The 21,381-nt window shown below is 40.5% G+C and overlaps 1 pseudogene; it reads left to right on the top strand.

The window, feature by feature from the left end:
* Nucleotides 1-21,381, top strand: part of LOC117536006 — a 56,177-nt pseudogene that overhangs the window by 11,713 nt on the left and 23,083 nt on the right.

The raw sequence follows: 21,381 nt of genomic DNA, 5'->3' as shown, positions 1-21,381 counted from the left end.
CCTACTGATCCCACCACCTGCCTCCAATATATACTGATCAGCAGGTGCCCAATCACCCAGGGCCTAGAACTGCCTTCAAAATAAAAGCATACAGATATATTTGAATTGCAAAAAATAATTAGACTAAATAAATATACATTAACAACAAACAATAACAGCAAGAACAACATAAAGCAATATATAGCTCCAACAATATGTATATATATATATATATCATATGTACCTCATTAGTTGAGCTTGGTATACTGTTAAGTCTTTACACTCGGTCATGAAGCTCTTTTCCGCCGAGCGATGACATCCAGCTTTGTTTGGAATGAATAGAAGAAAGCTCTCAGTCCGCACCAGATCATGCACTTTAACTATTCTGTTGTATTTTATATGCAATCTATTCACGCTTTTGGAAAACAGGAAGTGGAGGTTAGGAAGACACTGGAAAGATCCCAGCTTCTCATACAGAGGAACAGAGAGAGAAGACCAGGAAGATCTTCCCTCACAGCACAGCGAGAGAAATCCTGGGACACCTATCTTTCCCAGCTGATGAAGGACACCCAGAAAAGAGTGTCCTTGCTCTGAAGGAGGCTGAGCAGGAGGACACGTCTCCTGTTCAGACAACCAATCATCTCGCTGGACTCGTCAAGCCATGGCAGCCAGAGCTTTATGATATTTCAAACAAACTTTAGCAGAGACAAAAAGCCAGTTTGTGGGAACAGATCATCTGGACACTGAGCGTCTCCAGTGAGTTTTGGGATCTTTTAAAATACGCTTTGTAAGCTTGTTAGCTGTGTAGTCAACAATCTGTTAGCGTACACCAAGCTGACCACACGAAGAAGCTGTGGGCCAATCCCAGGCAGCGACAAATGTTCACCAATATTGTTTTCTGTAAACAACAAATTCAATTAATAAGAAATGAAATTACTTCAACATGATACTTTTAATTTAAAAGAGCAACTGCACTTGAGTCAAAAGTATTCTACTGAAGCGTTTCCTGTCATCAGAAACATTATGATTTACTGATTTTATCATGGAGTGTATATTGAAACTACAGGAAACTTGGCACTTAACAAGTCATTTATTAGCTATTTCTTGGCAAAAGATTTATTGTAAGATTAAAATATGGATGACTTGAGGAGGATAAAGTACTGTGGTTGATCTGTGTCTCTCGGAGTTGAGTTTCTCCTGGGCATTCCGGGCCGGGGAACGGGGTCTCTGGGGGAACGCTGCTCCGTCCTGACAGTTTGGCCTCCAGCAGTGACTGATGCACAATAGCAGTACACAGCACAGGGCAACGTCTCGGAGCATCATCCCCAGCACCACAATCCCCCCCTTTCTATATCTCTCTCTCTCCCCTCTCTCTATATCTCTCTCTCTCCGTTTTGCCAAGAGGCTGTTGCTCTGTCTGCACTGTGATCTGAATAAATAAAAATCAGGTTGCTCAATTCAACCATTTCTTCTCTAAAGAAAAAGCTGGGAGCTGACACAGCACTGAACTCTAAAGGGCACAAATACAGAAACAAGTTGGCTTTTATTAATCCTTGTTACATTTGAACAGGGCATACGTTCACAAACTTGCTTGCACCAGCAGCAAGGACCAGATATATATATATAAAAAACACCCATAAGGTAGAGACTAAACTTAATAAGGACATCCGTGTTCCAGAATTTCTTCATGTCTGAAGTTTCTTATAAACGGTGAGATCTCAGATATCTGTGGTTTGACTCTGATGAACCTGAGAGGGATGGTGCTTCTTCTTCATGCTATTCATGCTGTCAAAAGATCTATGCATTTCTTTATAGGGTCCTGACATTGTCAAAATGTACCATCTAATGCCACTACAGCAGTCTTGACAAAAAATGTTGAGGTCAATTTGCAGTTTGTGAAATGTGGCTATATAAATACTATTAGCTTTATTAATTGACTTCCACTGATCAGGTGGACACTAGGTGAGCACGAATAGTCAGCTATTTCAAGTTTCCTGATTCAGCATTTAATCTGAGTTACAGTGGTGTCAGGGAAATGTGGTTTTGAAACGTACCAATTTCTAGAATTCCTTGGATTCTTCCAATTGTTCCGCCTATTTATAGTTTTGTTAATAAAAACAATTCAGCTCGACCCTGCTTGAATGTTATAAGCGCAACATCATTAGAAGTTATCAGCCTTATTGATATATGTCAGAAGGGGCCTGCTACACAAAGTACAAGGTTTAAGGCAGGTGACGTAGAATCAAAAGTTTTACTTCCACTTCAGAATGACAGTTACCTTACAGTGTGGCCCATCTGATGTTTTAGATGTTTAGCGATAATCACTAATAATGTCTATTAAACAGGCTGAAATCATTTGAAATAGATGCATGAGAAATTAGCAGGAAGCCATTGATGCAGCGTCTTGGTGTTATCCTGAGAAATGCTAAATAACAATATAAAATCCAGGAAATGCATTTACTCATCAGGGACTTACACAAACATAGCACTATCAAAGCACTTTATTTATTTAGAATGCATCGGTTAGGGCAATTTCTAGGTTAATATTAGCATAGTGTGCGTAGAAGTAGTCACCCTCTTTGTGTATCTTCCTTTCTTCTGACAATGGGGGGAAATAGTTAGTGCCAACATTTCTAATTAAACCTTGGGAAAGCAGGCAGGATAAGGAACCATGTTCAGTCTCTCCGTCTGTCAGCATAATACACAACAAATAGTGACCATCAATAAGCATCAAAAATATATCCAAATCAGTCAACGTTAGGAAAGACATAACCAATCAGATTCAACTATGTTCATTCTTAGTCAGGGTCAGCCATAAAGAGGACACAAACACAACTTAAGACGAATAAATAAAGACGTTTCTCAGCGAATAATGAATGTGTAAATAGGTAACTATAGATTTACACTAGCCACTTTAAGGGATGTAATGCTAATAATTACACAACTAGTCAGATTATGATTAAACATACTCACTGTTACTGAGAACCTTGTGTCCTTCATAGGAGAAACATGAGCTAAGCCAATAGTTTGGTATGGGAATATAAGCATGATGTAAAAACATGTGTCCATCATGGAAACCTCCTTTGTAAACAAGGCAGTATTAGCACCACATCAAGTTTAGGAAGGTGGATACAAATAGAAGCAGGAATGTTTTAAAAAATAAATACATCTTGAGGGCCAATTGGTTTTCCGTATACATGACTCATACGCTTCCTATTAGTGGTACACAAAAGAACCTAATCTCATGGGGGGGAAATGGAATTCAGTTCCATGGTGTTTATAGTGGGTGTGTGCAGGGCTGGGAGAAGGAAGGCTCAGACCTCTCTACGGAGTGCAGTGTTTACATCTGGACACATGTAAAACCAGAAAGCAAATTAAATTGATTACTTGAAGTGACGAAATGTGTTGCAATTACTTGAAACGCATACCAATCATTTTTAGCGGGTGAGTCTGAGGGTCCTGCCTCATGGTTGTAGTGGGCCAGGGTGACAGGGTGCATTGTGTAGTATAAAGGTCAGTCAAGCTGAAGATTCATGGCTTCCAAAATTACAGAGAATGAGACAGCTAGAGGCCCAGACCAGCTGGGAGACGTTAAGAAGTAGATCCCTCTCAGCGGCAGTAATGAGCAATAATGAACAGACGTAAAGGACTGATACAGGGAGATGAGAAACAAAGAGGCAGACATGGGGGAGACAAGGGAAGAGGCTCTGCTGGGTGTTCTGGTCTGAGTAGGTTGAGATGAGCCTTAATGCTGTGTTACTTCGGAAGTTGGAGGTCGGAACTGGGAGTGACCTCACATCCGAGTCGACCAGTTCCAGTAGAACAATTCGGAAAAGAGAGACGCCCGCAGCAATGTTGTTGGCCTCTTTGACAGCTCTAGCAGTCACCTCAGGTTAGCCGTTGTTTGCAATACCGGTTTGGATGATGTCGGTCATCGTGCTAGGTAGGAATACCGACATCAGGGGGCGCTCCAGTTGGAACTGGAAACAGGTACTCCCACTTCCCAGTACAACTGGAACACACCATTCATCCCAAACAGCCTGTCCCAGTTATCGAAGGCATGTCGCCCAGAACCTCAGCAACCTGCAACCATCAATTCAATTCAATTCAAAACCTTTATTTATACAGATAAAACCCATTGAGATCATAGACCTCTTTTACAATGGTGACCTGCTTCAATTAGTTCCAAACATTAATACAAACATGACAGAAAACAAAGGACATTATATGATACTACAGTTTGTATACTAGTAGCATTTACAGACACCAATATTTTCTGATTGTATAGCGTCTATCCTAGCTTTAAAAACATGAAATGGAATCAAACTGCTTAGCTTCCATTCCTTTTGTAGACTGTTCCATGCTAGCGGCGCTGCGCATCTAAAAGCTGTATTTCCTAATACAGTCCTAGCAGTTGGCACATGTAATACAACCACAGCTTTAGATCTCAGGCAGTAGCCATTTACAATACGCTGTGAGATCAGGGAACAGATGTAAGACGGAAGTTTCCCTAACATTGCTTTATAAATAAAAAGATACCAGTGATTTAGCCGCCGTACAGTAAGTGAAAGCAACCCTGCCCTTGTATACAGGGTACAATGATGAGTCAAAGTCTTACAGTCTGTCACAAACCTTAGTGCACTATGATAGGCGGCATCTATCTTGGTGAGGTAATTGGCCGGCGCATTCATATAAAATAGATCACCATAGTCCAGCACAGGTAAAAAGGTCACAGTGACTAGCCTTTTCCTGGCCTCAAGAGAGAAACAGGACTTGTTTCTATAAAAAAAACCTAGCCTAACCCTCAGTTTTTTAAGCAGGTTATTTACATGCAGTTTAAAAGAAAGACAGTCATCAAGCCAGATACCAAGGTATTTGTAAGAGGTTACCACTTCAAGTTTTTTTCCTTGCATGGTTACAATATCTAAAACAGGCTCTGGTGACTTTTTAGCTTTTGAAAAGAGCATTAACTTGGTTTTATCCACATTTAAAAGAAGCTTAAGCGCTGAGAGCTGAGTCTGAACAGTGTTAAAAACAGTCTGTAATTTAACAACAGCCTCCTTAACTGAGGTACCTGCACAATACATCACAGTATCATCCGCATAAAAATGTAAGGTAGCTTCCTCCACATTATCACCCAAGCTATTAATATAAATGGAGAATAAAAGTGGACCTAGAACAGAACCCTGAGGAACACCATTAGAAATGCTCAACCACTCAGAAGTGAGCCCATCAAAGTGTACACATTGGGACCTTTCAGAGAGGTAGTTCACAAACCACCCCACTGCAAGGCTGGACAAGCCAATGCTGAGTAGCCTCTGTTTTAAAATGCGATGATCAACGGTGTCAAATGCTTTAGAGAGATCAATAAACAGAGCTGCACAACTCTGCTTATTATCTAAAAAACTAGTGATGTCATTTACAACTTTCATTGTGGCAGTGATGGTGCTATGTTTTTTCCTGAAGCCCGACTGATGTTTAGACAGGATATCATTTATACATAAAAACTCCTTTACTTGCTCACTCACTAGTCGTTCAAGCACTTTAGCCAGAACTGACAATTTCGAGATTGGCCTATAGTTATTTAAAATAGTTGCCTCCCCTCCTTTCAGTAAAGGCAAGACATAAGCAGACTTCCATACTTTAGGAATTGTATTTGTGCTAAGGGAGAGGTTAAAAAGAGAAGTAAGCGGTGGAGCAATAAAATCTACAGCTATCTTTAAAAAGAAAGGTTCTAGGTTGTCCGGGCCAGCCGGTTTCCTAGGATCTAACTTGGATAAAACATCATGGACAACACCAACAGTAAAAGGGGTAAAACTGAAAGGGTTTTCCAGACCACATTGTTCAAGGATTGGAGCGTTCACAGAAGCAGAAGTACAGTCAGTGACAGAATCAAACAGCGAGCCACAAGACACAAAATGCTTATTAAAACAATTGAGCATAGTAGCCCTGTCTGATATAATGCCAGATTATGTGGTAAGGCATGGAGGTAGCTCATTTGGAATATCACCAGTGGAAATCGATTTTATGGCTTTCCAAAATTTCCTAGGATTATTCAGATTTTCTGTGGTAACTGACAAATAGAACTTTGATTTAGCACTTTTTATTTGTGATGTGAAGCTATTTCTTAGCTGCCTAAAGCGTAGCCATTCTACCTCTGAGCCTGATTTCCTAGCCTTAGCCCAGGCATTGTTTCTCTCATGAAGGAGACTGGACAGTTCAGCGGAAAATGTCCTCAAGGGGTGAGGGTTCAACGCTGAGACCCACAGAGCACTGGGACACAACATGGCTATAAACAATTACACTTTTGAACATGTTTTTTAGAGATATGGAGAAGTGAGAAGTGAACTTACGTGAACTTAAGTGAACTTACGTGAACTTACGTGAACCAGCGTCGTAGGACCGTTAACCCTGAAGTTACCTCGCTAACCCCACATCCTGCTTCGTAGTACAGGCCTCTGCCGTGATGCTGCCGCGATATAATGAATTAGAGGCGGGGCTTAAAGTGGCGCAAATGCGCTTGCTGACACACTATTTTTAGTACCACCGTTTGGCTACTACCAAAGTTTAGCCTGGTGCACTTTCTGGGGACGTGGCCCAGATCCCTGGATGATCTGAGTATTTCTGTACTTGCGTCAGCCCGTTTTGGTTTCATGTGCCAGGAATTAACAAGCCCCGCCTCCAAGGGTGTATCTAGTTATTTTTAAACAGCCATGGTTTTGAACCAAACCTGAAGCGATGACAAGCCAATTAACAAGTTTAATTTTCAATCTGTGTTCAAATAAACCAAATGTAAAAATGCAACAATGTCAACTTTTTACTGTGGTTGTTCTCTACACAAAGTCCAGCTTTGAATCAGCAGAAGTCAATCTCAATACTGCGGATCTGATGATCAGAGAGATAACCGTTTCAGGTGGAGCTTCACAGGTTGAGACGACAAAGCTTGATGGTTCCAACATTACTTCCTCATATCTCTCCTTTAGAACATGTGAAAGTGCATTGCAACTACTGTGGCGGCTCAATTTCCAGTTACGTTTGAGTCGCCGAGAGGCTAAACTTGGCTATAAACTGTGACGTGTTTTCGAAGAGAAAGTCCATAGTGAAGCAAGATAGTTTTAGGATATTTAATAAACAAAATCATAACATAGTAACTATGGACAAAACGGTCAACAGAAAAAATGACAGCACAAGCTCACCCTCTGTCATCCGCACTCCACATCAAACAGGTGACTTATATAACCAAACCACACCCATGTGACATTTACCGGAAGTGCTCAACAAACAAATAAAAGTGACGTAAACAAATAATAATAATACAAATAATGAACTTGGGCTAAGTAGCGTTATGGCACCTACAACTATCATGGACGTTGTGTTTCTGTGATAACAGGAGAAGAAACTTCACACACAGGGACTGTCCTTCAAACCGTGTTTTCTCTTTATTTATTTATCTTTTTAATGCACTTTATTCCACAAGTTCCTCTTTGCCAAGATATTCTGTTTACTGGAAGCTATGAGGAAAATATGAGTCATTATGTTGCCTGCTCTGAGGGTATTTAGAAGGTCTGTTGAGATTTCAGCTCTCCTTCGATCAAATAAACAAAGGATATTTTAAGGTTGTTTTGACTGTAAGGAGCATTTGGAGCACACACTGTACCCTGTGCTGTTGCAGGGGGGGGGGGTCCATGTTGAAGAACACAAATCACCTTACAAAGGAACTAAAAACTAATCCTTGCAGTAAATAATGTACACATTAATACAATTTGATTGTTTTCCATTATTTAGTTTTAATATCTGCAAATTATGAATGAAGTATAAGGATTTCACTGTATATAAAACACCCTCTTTTTGTCGGTTCCTTGATAGTTTGTCTTCTGCTTCTTTGTAGGTCCAAGTATTTTCGAGGGAAGAAGCTGAACGGAGAGTATGAGATCCGGGTGGAGCAGGTATGGTGCATTTAACATACATTTGGCCTACTTAAAATAAATGTTATTTAATAATTAAAAATCTAGAAATATAAAAAATTAAAAAAGTTTTATTATGCATTGAATTAAATAACATTGTGAATGTGCTCTGTTGATAGAGGTTTCTAAGGGGAAATTGGCCTAGTGCTGAGGTTGGAAACAACAATTACTTTTTGTCCTAGATGCTGAAACTGTAAGCATATCCTGACATTAGAGCATGAGAAAGATCATCTGTGGGGAAAAATAACCAGTTTCTCTGCCTGCCCCGAAAGATCCTATTCATATTTGCAAGATTCCTACGTGCCCGGATCTAAATTGTGTGGCTTGTTTGAACAATCAAGTCAAAGCCAAGTAACGGCCATCAGCCAGAGCATTTTACAGTTAAACTTGCACGAGATAATCAATGCAGAAACAGAATTGTCTTATTTGGTCAGCACTGCCTAGTCTGAGAATTGACCATTGGGGGGGGGGGCAAGAAAAACAAATTAGTCACATTTCTTCTATATAACACCATTATGCCAAAATGATGCAGAGCATGCAAATATGTGTCCAGACGTACAGTATTTACAGTGTGCAGATAAGATTTACCTCAAGTAACTGTTAAGTTATACATCTGCAAGCTATTGTTGAGCTTGGAGCCGTTTTATGAGAAAAGGAAAAAGGAGACCACAAAGAGCCGGACCTGAGGTTGGCCAGCCTGCTCCACTCTTTACTGCTGTGGTCACATTGTCTTTCTGGGGATGGAATATAAGTCAAGATTTTTTTTAAACCAGCACAGATTTTGTAAAATATTACAGTGTCAGAGATATTTAACCCTGATAAAAATGTGGTTAATTGGGCCACTTAAGTTGATCGTCAAACAAGCCCCACCAGCTATAGCTCCAACCTGTTGGACCCTTCTCTCTTTCCCAGAAGCCCCGGCACTAATTTCCTTCAGCAGCCAGACTCATATGCTATGTGTGCACCTTGCTGAGAGCCTTAGGATGATGGGAACACAGTCTTTGTGTGAAAAGAAAGCAACATGCCGAGATTAACCCTTTCAGCGGACGACAATAACAGCAATCAGACTCGATAGACTTTCACCCTCTTTCTTTGCTCCCACTTACCTGAAGGCTTTTAACATCTTTACCCACAGACATTGAATAGACATTTTTAAATGTCATCCTCCACTAAAACATAGCAACAAGGTTACAGCGATCTTAGACCCTGTTTAGTGCCACTAACATGGGTGATATGTTTTCATAAGCGTCTTCAGTGAGCACTTGTGATGGAAATTACTTTCTCTATATGTAAAAAACATACTGTTAGCAAAGACCGAATGTGATGATGTATTAAATCTGTCTTTAATTCACCTCCAATGCCTAGTCTTTTGGAAATGTAAAAAAATATGTACATTTAATGGTTACATAATATGAAAAATGCACTCGTCTTTTACACAGAAGTCCTCGCTGTTTAAAAAGACAAAAAGTATCCAAAAATACAAGAGCGGCTCAGTTATTGCACTTTCAGTTATGTTGACATTATACAGTATAGAGACTGTTCCAACATCACTATATTACTGTTATATACTTCAATTTTTAGATTACATTAATTAGGTTTATTGCTAACATAGATAGTTACCTGGACTAATCACCCTGTGGCTTTTAGTCACTGTACTACAGGATAATGTGGCTACAACAGCTTAGCTCTTTATCTCCATAACAGGATGTTTCTTGTTTGTTCCTGCTGTCGGGCACGGTCATGTGCCTTTAAGACACAAGTAAACATAGCGGTTTACAGGGTTAATGTATTAATACTGAGCAGAGAGACAGATATATATTAGCATTACTTATCGCCAAAAAAACAACAGGGAAACCTGTACTCTTGGCAGGTGTTCTTAATTCCTGCCCGATTTTTCCATCAGATCTGCTGGCACATGTGCTGTTTGAAGTGTTGGGTTTATAAACGCTAACTTCTGTGTATATCCACAGAAAACTCCGCTCAGTCATCACCAGAGCCGTCTCCACTCGCGGCCATTAGCCTTGCGCATTCATCACATTTTCATAATGTTGTCATTGATCCGGCTGAACATACGCTAGCTGTGACCGGTGGTATTCCTGCTGCTGGAGCTCTCAGAGCTCACAGAACCAGCATAACTCTCTCTGACTCGCTCACTGCCATATAAGGTTCCATCTTTAGACCTGAGCACAGACTCGCCACAGCATGTGATGCTGAGGCCTGATGAAGGATGGAGAGAGCGGCGTTGATTCTTCCACCCAATAACTCTCGAGGCAACTTTAATTTAGACCTGCAACCTTTATACTCCCCAGCCACTGCCCAAGAGAACATTTGTGAGCCCATGATTGTGGATCGCTTCCCTTTCATTTCCATGACCCACTTTGAAGATACATTTGGCAGACGGCTGGGGCCTTGTGTCCACCGGGGGTCCGACTCTTATCAACTGAACAGATGCTCATGGGAGTGCAGGTGGTGACTTGTAAAAACATGCTTTTTTCTTTTAAAATCATTGCATATGTTCAGTAGTAGTTACTGATGCTCTGAGGGTGAAAATGCCAAGTCAAAGTCAGATAATAAACATTATAGCTTTTTTTTAATTCCAAATGAAAAAAACAGCCCCAATGTACAGAGAGGGCATTGCAGACATGACGTAATGTAAAAAAACAAATATAAAAAGGACAAAAACAAATATAATGAGGTGTTGAGGTTTGAGCCTGTGACACACTTACATTATTCATACATAAGAACCATACGAACCATTAAACTAAGGCAGATTTTAAAAAGAAAATGTATTTAATGTATCAGGGACAACTATTAGTCATTGACGGTACGATACAATACGATGCACTTTATTTACCCCGTGCAAAACGTGTCCTCTAGTTCCACAAAAGATACAAAAATATATAGGATACATACGTTACATTCTAGCAGTGGCGTAACAAGGTTGTGATTGGCCCCGGTGCAAATATTGTTTTGGGCCCCCCCCCCCTGGCCATCACCCCAAACATAAGCGCACACTGATGCGCTCACACACGCACAGACATACACAACCACTCAGAAGCGCCACATGTATAGGCTATCGACAACAGCCTGCCCTGGCCTCAGACCACCACAGCCTGACAACGGCACAGCGAACTAGGAAGAGGATTAAACCTGTTTCCTTGATGTTTGTCTCTGGGGAATGGGCCGGTAGGCCTACATAGACCGGTTGCTATAATATAGCTTTTGATCTTGGCGTCGGGGGTCTCAATAGCGCCATTGAGTCTCCTTTCGGTTGGGGCCCTTGGGGGAACTGTTGGACCACCGCCGGGCACAGCCAAATCCAGCCTCTCCTCCTGGCTGTCTGGAGAAGAAGGTTGCACAGCCACGGCCACGGATACAGCTTCACTTGTGGAGCTAGATGGCAATGATGGTGGTGAGGCAGGTGAGCTATCGTTAGCCTCTGGCTCCGGCTGCCGCTGCACGTCAACATTGCTAACGTTAGCGCTTGATTTCGAGGACGATGTATGACAAAAACAACTGTCTAATTTTGTCACTTTAGCTGTTACATCTCCTTGTTCTCTCTTGTCCTTTCTCTTTTGAGCGCTGCTCTTGTGCTTTGGTTTGCTGTACATTATAAATGCAAGCGATTACATTTATATAATGCTACCGAACTTGCTGCTGCTAGCTACAGTACAGTACAGGTTGATTAAACGGTTCGCTCGTCACGCAAGGTATCACATGACATGAAAGGGAGCAAGGTCATTGGACAGACAAATTACAAATTCATTTAGGTTGCTTGGTTACTTTGAAGACTGCGTGAACCGGTCAATGCCATTTATATATATTTGCATGGGCCCCTGGCCGGCTCTGGGCCCCGGTGCGTTTCACCGGCTGCACCGGCGATAGTTACGCCACTGCATTCTAGTAAGCTAGATAGCTTCATTTTTTTTGGGATGATCCTAGAAAGCCTTTAAAAAGCAACAACAGATTATTAAAATAATACTATAACCTTCTCTTTGAAGGAGAAACTTGTAAAGTAATATTCAGTAGATCAGTATCAGATATTAGCACATTAGTTAACGTCAAAGATGAGGCGTTGGTTGCTAGGAAGCTTGACATACAAGGCAAGGCAAGGCAAGTTTATTTATATAGCACTTTTCAACACAAGGCAATTCAAAGTGCTTTACAAAAAATGAAAGAGATTAAGAAAATGGCATTTAAAATCAGTCATTAAAAAGAAAAGCTAATAAAATAAACATTAAAAGAAAAAATACATGGATAAAAGTTACAGTGCAGTCAATTAAACATTAAAAGAAAAAGTACATGGATCAAAGTTACAGTGCAGTCTAAGATATGAATAGTTCAATTAAAAGCAGCGACAAAAAGAAAAGTCTTCAGCCTGGATTTAAAAGTAGTCAGAGTTGCAGCGGACCTGCAGGTTTACACCATCCAATAAATCGGGAGTATGATGATCACGTCTCTGTTTTGACTGATGCTTACTTGGGCCTACAGCACAGACAGGATGCTGACTGATGTTCCCTCAACAGACACTGCCGTCATTATTTAAGAATAAAATGATCAAGATTGAAATACGTTAATTAATCAATGATGTTCTCCCTTTGCTTTTAAATAATGAGCCATACACTGCTCTTCTTTGGAACTCGGTACAGCTAAGTGGATTGTTTCGTACATTTCTACATCGCCACATTCATGCAGAACAGTGAGTCGAAAAGCATCTTCGCTTTCTTGTCAGGTTGATGGACAAGTGGCTGATGATTATGGTCTTGCCCTTACCAGATAAATATTGCATTTCTAAGCATGTTGGCCGCAGTCCGGAACCCTCACTGCTGAGATCTCACATGACTTTTGATTTTTGAAAATAGATTTGTGAGAAATGTCAAATCAAATGTTCCACAGCTGCATTCAAAGTTGATAACGGACACAAGGACAACTGGCAAGGGCTGGCAAACAAACTGCCAGTTTGATACCCAGCCTCTCTACAAAATGTCATAAACACTGTAATTTACCCAATGGACAAATGAGGCTGTTACATTTGAAGGGGTCTGTGGTTCTTCAGGCTGCCGCACCATGTGTGGTTCTGATGGGGCAGCATCTGCAGAGCAGGCACATGACCTCAGTGCTGCCTCACTGTGCTGCTGCACACATGGAGGCTCACAGGCTCTTTTTGGTTGGTATTAGCATGACTTAGTGCCTCTAGAACTTGCTTAAGACTGATATGGTTTGATAATTGCTGCAGACATTTAACTGACCCAGCTCACCTCATGCCTTCTGTTTCGCTTCTGCATTCATCATCTGTCTTGGTTTACAACATTTAGTAGGCCTACCTCAATGATTCATCTCACTGTTGTACAGGGTGGTTGTGATTAGCAGCAAATACTTCTCTGTGTTGCACATGAATGGTCCACTGTACTTCTGGCCTCCCAATTGCATCAGTATGTGATTCAGAGAGCTTATCAACAATGACTATATACATTCAGAGTCAACAAAAAAGGATATTCCCAGCAGCTACGAACAAATCACTGCAATCTGTTCAAAACTTTTGTATACAAGACTGGACAGTGTAACCTCCTATGAAGTAATCTGACACTTACTTCTATGCATTTCTCTTCAAAGGTGTACAGCAGTTTGTTCTGGTTTGTCAGGATTTACCCCATGAAGCTTTAAAGCAGTGGTTCTCAACTGGTCGCGACCCACCAGTTTTGGGTCGCGAGTGGGTCGCAGATGTGTGAGTGAAGAAAAAATGAATACTTTTTTTTGGTGGAAGAAAGTCAAACTTTTATTTTGAAGGCCCGATTTTCTAACGCTGTGCTTGCAGTGGTCGTTGGACTGGAAGTACCAGAGACCATAAACGGTTTTGAAAACTTAGTGATCATCTTCTCAATAAGACATCTTTGCTAATGTTTTTTTTATCAGAATCAAGATTGTTTCCGGAAGTCCCCACGCAGAATAACTTTGATGTAGAACTCTTCTTTATACGTCCATGGGTACAACTTCAGATACAAATGAACACATAATGAAATATGACCCCCGGTGTTAAAAGGAATATAAAAGGCATTTGTGGAGAGGTACAATCAAAGCTCAGTAAGGATAATTGTAGTTTGGATCTGTCAAAGGATTATTTTCGTATTTTGCGTTCATTGGCTTTTCATAATACGTGCTTTTATATTTAGCAATCCTAATACAAATGTAATACGATTTAAGTCCTTTTCTTCCATAATTACCATCACAATAAAGTATATATTCAGTATTACATCTTTATTGTTTTTTTTGTGCGTACCATAACATCTTAATTAGGAATAGATTTCAGGTAATCTATTCGGAGTGACAGCGATACAGACAACCGTTTGATTGTGATTAGCTAAGACTATAACTTAAACATAAGCTTTTTCAATGCTTCCATCTAAAATGACACTACAACTACGACGATACAAATCTAATTGTATTACATTTGAACCGGTTCACAGTTTTTGTGTCTGCAATATTCAGTTTACACTTTCTTATAAATATATTTTTGGTAGCTATTTTCAGAGGTGGAAGAAGTACTCAGATCTTGTACTTGGGTAAAAATAGAAGTACTCAGATCTGATACTTTAGTAAGAGTAGAAGTACCAGAGTGTAGGAATACTCTACAAGTAAAAGTCCTGCATTCAAAATGTTACTCTCAAGTAAAAGTAAAAAAGTATTATCATCAAAGTATACTGTCAGTAAAAGTAGTCATTGTGCAGATTGGTCCATTTCAGAATAATATATACACTGAACAAAAATATAAATGCAACACTTTTGTTTTTGCTCCCATTTTTCATGAGATGCCAAATTCTCTGAAACGCCTTTGGAGACGGCTTATGGTAGAGAAATGAACATTCAATTCACGGGCAACAGCTCTGGTGGACATTCCTGCTGTCAGCATGCCAATTGCACGCTCCCTCAAAACTTGCGACATCTGTGGCATTGTGCTGTGTGATAAAACTGAACATTTTAGAGTGGCCTTTTATTGTGGCCAGCCTAAGGCACACCTGTGCAATAATCATGCCGTCTAATCAGCATCTTGATATGCCACACCTGTGAGGTGGGATGGATTATCTCGGCAAAGGAGAAGGGCTCACTATCACAGACTTTTTCAGATTTGTGAACAATATTTGAGAGAAATGGTTATTTTGTGTATATAGAAAATGTTTTAGATCTTTGAGTTCATCTCATGAAAAATGGGAGCAAAAACAAAAGTGTTGCATTTATATTTTTGTTCAGTGTATGATGTTTTATAATGATTGATCATTAAAGTGTTCTCAAAGCTGGTAAAGGTGCAGCTAGTTGTAATGACTGTATGTTGAGTATACTAACCTCAGGTCCACATGGCTCTGCAGTGAGTGCAGCAGCACTGCAGAAGAAATTAGGCTTGTGAACCACTTCATCACACTTCAGTGCTTTTGTCAGGTCTGAGTTATTGTTAATTTGAGTAGAAAATTGTGTTCATTAAAGTGCCTTGTGAATATGGATAAAACACAACAGGGAGGCCCGTTTTTAGGTCTGTGGAAGCTCTTCCATTAGCCAATGGGTTTTTAATTTGAACTTTTCCTTGATTTCTAAAGATAAACAAATGAATGATCAGTAGTGAGAGAAACCACAGACACTCACAACAGAAGTATGTGATAAAAGTTCATCTTGAGATGTGGTTAAACCTGATCACAACCAGACGGCCTCCCGTAAATCTGTCCCTCCTTACAGATTAGCTGGCAGCTAATCCTGATTCAGCCTGAATGCAGGTCACCAGATGAGAAGAATCCAGCTCTGGAGGCAGTTGCCTCATGTCTTACTTCCTGTTTTCCTTTCCCAGGGCAAGAGCTGCTCCAATACAACTTTGTGAATGTGTTACCGTGATGGTTACCATGGTGCTGTGAAAAGCTTCCTGTCCCCGCTCCTGGGCCGGTGCCCCACACCAGCCTCTTCATCCATTACTGCCTAATGCCAGTGGTTGTTAGCACTTCTCCTACCGAGAACCAGCCAATCAGAGATGGCGTGGAATGCTTGGCCCACATTCAGGTTTTATCATGCTGCAGCAAAAATCGACGTGGCCCCCTGTGTGTGCGATGGGATTTGTTGTGGGGATGTCATGATGGAGGATGTGTGTGTACATGTGAGTATCTGTGTGTTTGACTGTGCAGACTTTCTCAGTAAGGCATGCTGCTGAGCACACAGATGTTTCTTTCAGAGGCGGGAAGAAGTAGAGCCAAGTGCATGTCCCTGAGGCACAAAGAGTGTGAGTGGCGCCTCGATGTCCCCTAAATACGATTACAGCATTTACTCGCCCCCTGCTCTTCCTCTCATAGTGCAACAAAATAAATAAAAGAGGTGGGAGTTTTTTTTGGCAGAAAAGCCCAGTTTCTTTACGTTGGCGCATTATTTTCTAAACCAAATCCCTCCCCCATACAGGGTTTCCATGGGCCACATCGCTGTATGAATGGGAGATGTAACTCAGTGGGAATATTCCAGATAATATTTCCTCTTTCTGTAGACGAAAGCCTGTGTACAGCTTAGCAAACAGGCTTAAAGTATCAACCCATGGTCACAGTATGAGAATGTGTAGATAACACTTGACTTGCTATGCACATTGGGATAATCTGGGTTGAGTGGGGGGTCAGCTGGACGATTTGCTTCCATCCCATCCATGGGGGGACTGGGAGGAGCCACTGCCCCTCCGGCAGTGCCTCAGTCAGTAGGGGCTTGGACTGTGAGCCGTAGGGTCGCTGGTTCAAGTCCCCGACCAGATGTAAATATGGAGTGTGGAGCTCTGCAGAATGCATGTGTGACCATTGAAGAGGGTTTCATCCCACCCAATTATATTCTACTGTATGTTGGCGTGAGGCTTCTGTGAGACGTGTCACACCTGAGCAGAGCAGCGTGGTGCAGGTGTGTGTTGCTGTGTGTTAGCATCAGCGAATGATTAGCTGTCTGACATTCAAACAGCTGTGTATTTGGTTAGGTAAAAGGATTTTGTCCAAATCACGAAATCTTCCTAAGCATAAATATTTATTTTTATTTGAACTTATATTGAACTTTCTAGTGTGGATTAAAAATGACCGCTTTTCCCTTTTGCAAACAACACAGGGTACATACCAGGCTGTTGGTCATTTATTTACCAAGTCAGTCCAGGATTTCATTCATCAACCCTGCAGACACAAACATCATTCTTTGATGAGCCATTAGCCATGTGCTGCACATGTGTGAAGGCCTACATCCAACATGCTAAATATTCTTTGGAGAAGGTCATTTTCCCCAGAACACAATCTTATTATTGAATCTAAAATAAACGTCACTTTCATAGAATGACACCTATAGCGTGAAAACCAAATAGTCAAGCTATACCTTACAATGTGCTGTAGAGGTCAATAAAGACACGTGTTAATAACTCCTATATATACCATTATCTCACGCACGCACGCACGCACGCACGCACGCACACACACACACACACACACACACACACACACACACACACACACACACACCACACAACACACACACACACACACACACACACACACACACACACACACACACTGTGATGGTGTTGCTCTGTTCTCAGTGGCAGCCAGCTGCGGCCATATGACATTTACAATAGAGCTGATAGAAACAAAGCTGAACTACAGATGGCATTTCCATTTGATTATGTTTTCCATTGAGTATTATTTCAATGCTTACCACTGCAGTGTTAAACTGAATCTGGTCCTCTGCTGACTCAGGTTTAGAGTACTCACGGACAAAAAATAAATGCACTCATGATCTTTTGTAGTGTTCTCAACGCACATCATGTCAAAAACAATTTAAGTTTGTCCACAGAGTCAGCAGGCTTAGGGCCCATTAGAGGCCCCTATGTCCTCCTCATCCTCCCTGCCAGGGGGGATGGGCTGTTTGTGATCCAACAGTGGGTTGGGGGGTGCCTTTAAAAATGTAATCCGCTACAGTAACTAGTTGCATGTCATCAGTAACCTAAACTGAGTATCAACATATAAGAGAAATGTAATCTGATTACTCTCCGTTAGTTTTGTATTACCTCAATATCAAATGCAATGCAAATAAAAATGAGAAAATAAATAATAATAATAATAAGATGATTTTTACATTAGTGTGTGTAACAATGTAACCTTAGAGAAGAAGAAACCAAGATATTTCACATCAAAAATGTAGTAACAGTTATAGTTTACAAATGCTGTTAAAGCCTAATACATTATTCAAAAGCAATCTGTATTTTTCTTTAATAAATGTGGTGTCCACATACTGCATAACAAATAAATGTATTTAAATAAAGAATAATTAAATTAGCTTAATAATAAACCATTAAGACAAATAGTTCAGTACGTCTACCTGTTGATGATCATCAGCCTGAATATGACAAAAGGAGAGTTCAGTTCAGAAATGCTCCCTCTGGTCAGGAGCACTGAAATCAGGAGATTTAGTGACGGTACTGACCATCATTAGCAGGAGAATGTGATTGTCCCCCCCCCCCCCCACCCCCCCAGTGTCACTGTCATTAGCTCTTCACGATGTCCCCCCTCAAAGCATGACTGTCAAATTAAATCAAGCACAAACTGTCTTTTGTCTTTACGGCTTGTTTCTACTTCTCCTTTCTTTCCCCCCGTTATTTGTAAGGAAGATGTCGAACTAAAGAGCTGCAGCCTGACTATCAGGACTTTCTTAACGCAGCAGAACATGTTCCCTTTCACTGGTTACATATATTTCTGTCAGAGCGTTTGTGTATCCAAGCACAGAAGTTACTGCCAGGGGTGTAAAGTAACTAAGTACATTCACTCAAGTACTGTACTTAAGTACAATTTTGAGAGGCTTGAGTATTTACATTTTTGTGTACTTTTACTCCACTACATGTATTGAATACCTTTAGTTACTTTACAGATGTGAATGAATGATGTGAAATCTAATCAAGTGTTAAATCAGACTTTAGTTCCACCTGGAGTAAATTCACAAGCTACCCTGCAGTATACAAAGTCATTCAAACTAGCTGCACCTTCATTTCTATAAAAACCTGTCTGAAAATGAGCTGATCAGATTTTGGCCACTTTATGATGTCATAACGATTTTTTTGTCTTGTGTAACCATTAGCCAATCAACAACCAAGGTAACCCCCCCCTTTATCACCTGAATCTCCTCCTATGCCCCTTTCACACCAGCGCTTTTTCAGCTCCGGCTCGGAGCTGGAGCCTGAAAAGCGCCGGTTTTTCCTGTTCACACCGCAGCGGCGCCGGCTCTTAGCTCCGGAATCCGGTTCACTTCCAGCTCCAAAAAATTGTCGGTCTAGAGGCAAGAGCTTCGGAGCTAAGAGGTGGCGTCGCTTACGTCTCTCTTACGTCGAGGCGTGCAGGAAACTAAACCCTCCTCCCCTGAACATGGGTCGACTGTCATGCCTGCCTACAAGCAATAGTGCTTATAAACACACTTTATAAAGTCAGGCAACACTAACCAGGCTTCGTGTGATTCTGTTTATTTGTACCTTACTTTTCACTGTTATTGATCATTGTGGAGAGAGGCAGACGTTTTGTTTTGTATTATAGCAGCTATCGGATGGAATCAATACATGGGCTGCACAGGTTGTCGTGTCCGACTATCACAAGTAGAATCATAATAAAAATACGCCGGTAAAATGTGCCTGTAGAAAACGGTTTATGCCACAATAGGATAGCAATAGCAAGTAGTCAGTTTAGCTTCGGTTGCTATGCTAACATCACCCATTTTATACCAGAGAAACTTTCATAACAGCGTTGTGATACCAAACAGCGTCAATTCAGACTGACACACATTCACTTAGGCCAGGGGTGCCCAACCTTTTTTGAACCGAGAGCTACTTTTAAAGTTGCCAGTCTGCCGAGATCTACCAGTCCAAATAGAGAGACGTAGCCATTACTGACCAGGTAAACTAACAGGTAAATACACACTTCTATTTGTATAAAACTGACTTTTGTACGATTAATACTTCATAAAATACTGCAGATCCTTTATCTTACCTGCTCTTTCTAATCTACACACATACAAGTATTTAACTGAAGTTACACAACAGTGTTGTTGATAGAGTTGGAGTTTATTCACACGTCACATACTACAGTGGGTAATGTTTTCAAGAAACATTGAACAGTGCTGCCACATATGACACAAAAAGAAAAGACTCTGAACCCTTTCTTTGCCATTAAAATTAGGCTTACTAATAAGACAACTCAGATCTGAAGCTACACAGGAATCTGCTGCCAAAGTGCAATCAAAAAGACAAAATTAATAGAATCAAACCCTTTTTTTGTTGCATTTTAGTAGAGTATACAAATAAATGCCTTTAAAATAGGATGCAAGCAACACTAGTTTCTTAACCTGAATTGATAATAGACTATAATCAATTTAAGTTTGCATTCTTATACCATTTTGTACAATAATTATAATGAATAAGTTCAAACAAACTAAAACTTACAGCTGATTAATAACGGTATCTAACTTGAGTTTTTATTATATCAAAAACCTGTTGAAATGCTACTGTTATTTTTACTGTCCCCCAAAAGCGCGTCGGCACGATAAGATGCTCTGGTAGCCAGGGCCGTATCCAGGATTTCCTATATACCGAGGTCCAAACATGCTAGGGGGGTTCGGGGGATACCCCCCGAGATTTTTGGGATTTTCATGATCTAGTTAGGTGCTTTTTAAGTCCTGTGGGGGGTCACACATTGGATAATATATTGATTTCAAACCATGTCAGTGGGCTGACAATGTCAGCATCAATTATTTTTGAAAGTGTAATACATAAGATTTAGTTGATTGTTACTATTAATGATCTCGACATGCAGAAGAGGCTAAAATAATCACAAAACATTGTCAACATTCATTTTCCATGTCTCTCTCTTTTCCATAACCTGCAGCCTCTCTTCCATCTTCTTTAGTCTCTCTGTCTTCTTCCTGTTCATTACTCTCTCTGTCCTCTACTCTTTCTTTTTGTTCAATCTCTCCCTTGTTGTTCACTGTTTGCTCCTCCTCACTTGTCGCTCCTGCCAGTGAATCAAAAGCAATTCAGCCATTTAGTTCATTTCACTTGTTTGTTTGCATTCTTTTTTTATTTAAATCTGTTTTGTTTGATTCTCAAAAGAGAACAAAGATGTAAGCAAATTGTGTTTTATACAATTGTATGTTATTATGACATCATAACTGCAATAGATGTATGTTTTAAAATTATGCCTATTGTAAATGAAGACTATTGTTATAGATACATAGATAGATAAATAGATAGATAAATAGATGGGCTTATTAAGCCTACATTATTTTGTGTGACTCCAGTTCCTCTTTGACTTCCATCACTTTCTCTCTCTCTCTTTCTCTCTTTCTCTCTGCCTGTCCTGTCTCTTCCGTACCAAAGCTGAGCTTCGACTGACGTAGTCTTTTCATTATATCTGAGTCA

Source organism: Gymnodraco acuticeps, unplaced genomic scaffold (assembly GCF_902827175.1).
Source record: "Gymnodraco acuticeps unplaced genomic scaffold, fGymAcu1.1, whole genome shotgun sequence".
Lineage (NCBI taxonomy): Eukaryota > Metazoa > Chordata > Actinopteri > Perciformes > Bathydraconidae > Gymnodraco > Gymnodraco acuticeps.
The sequence above is the reverse complement of the archived record's forward strand: the minus strand, read 5'-3'. Positions and strand labels throughout refer to the sequence as shown.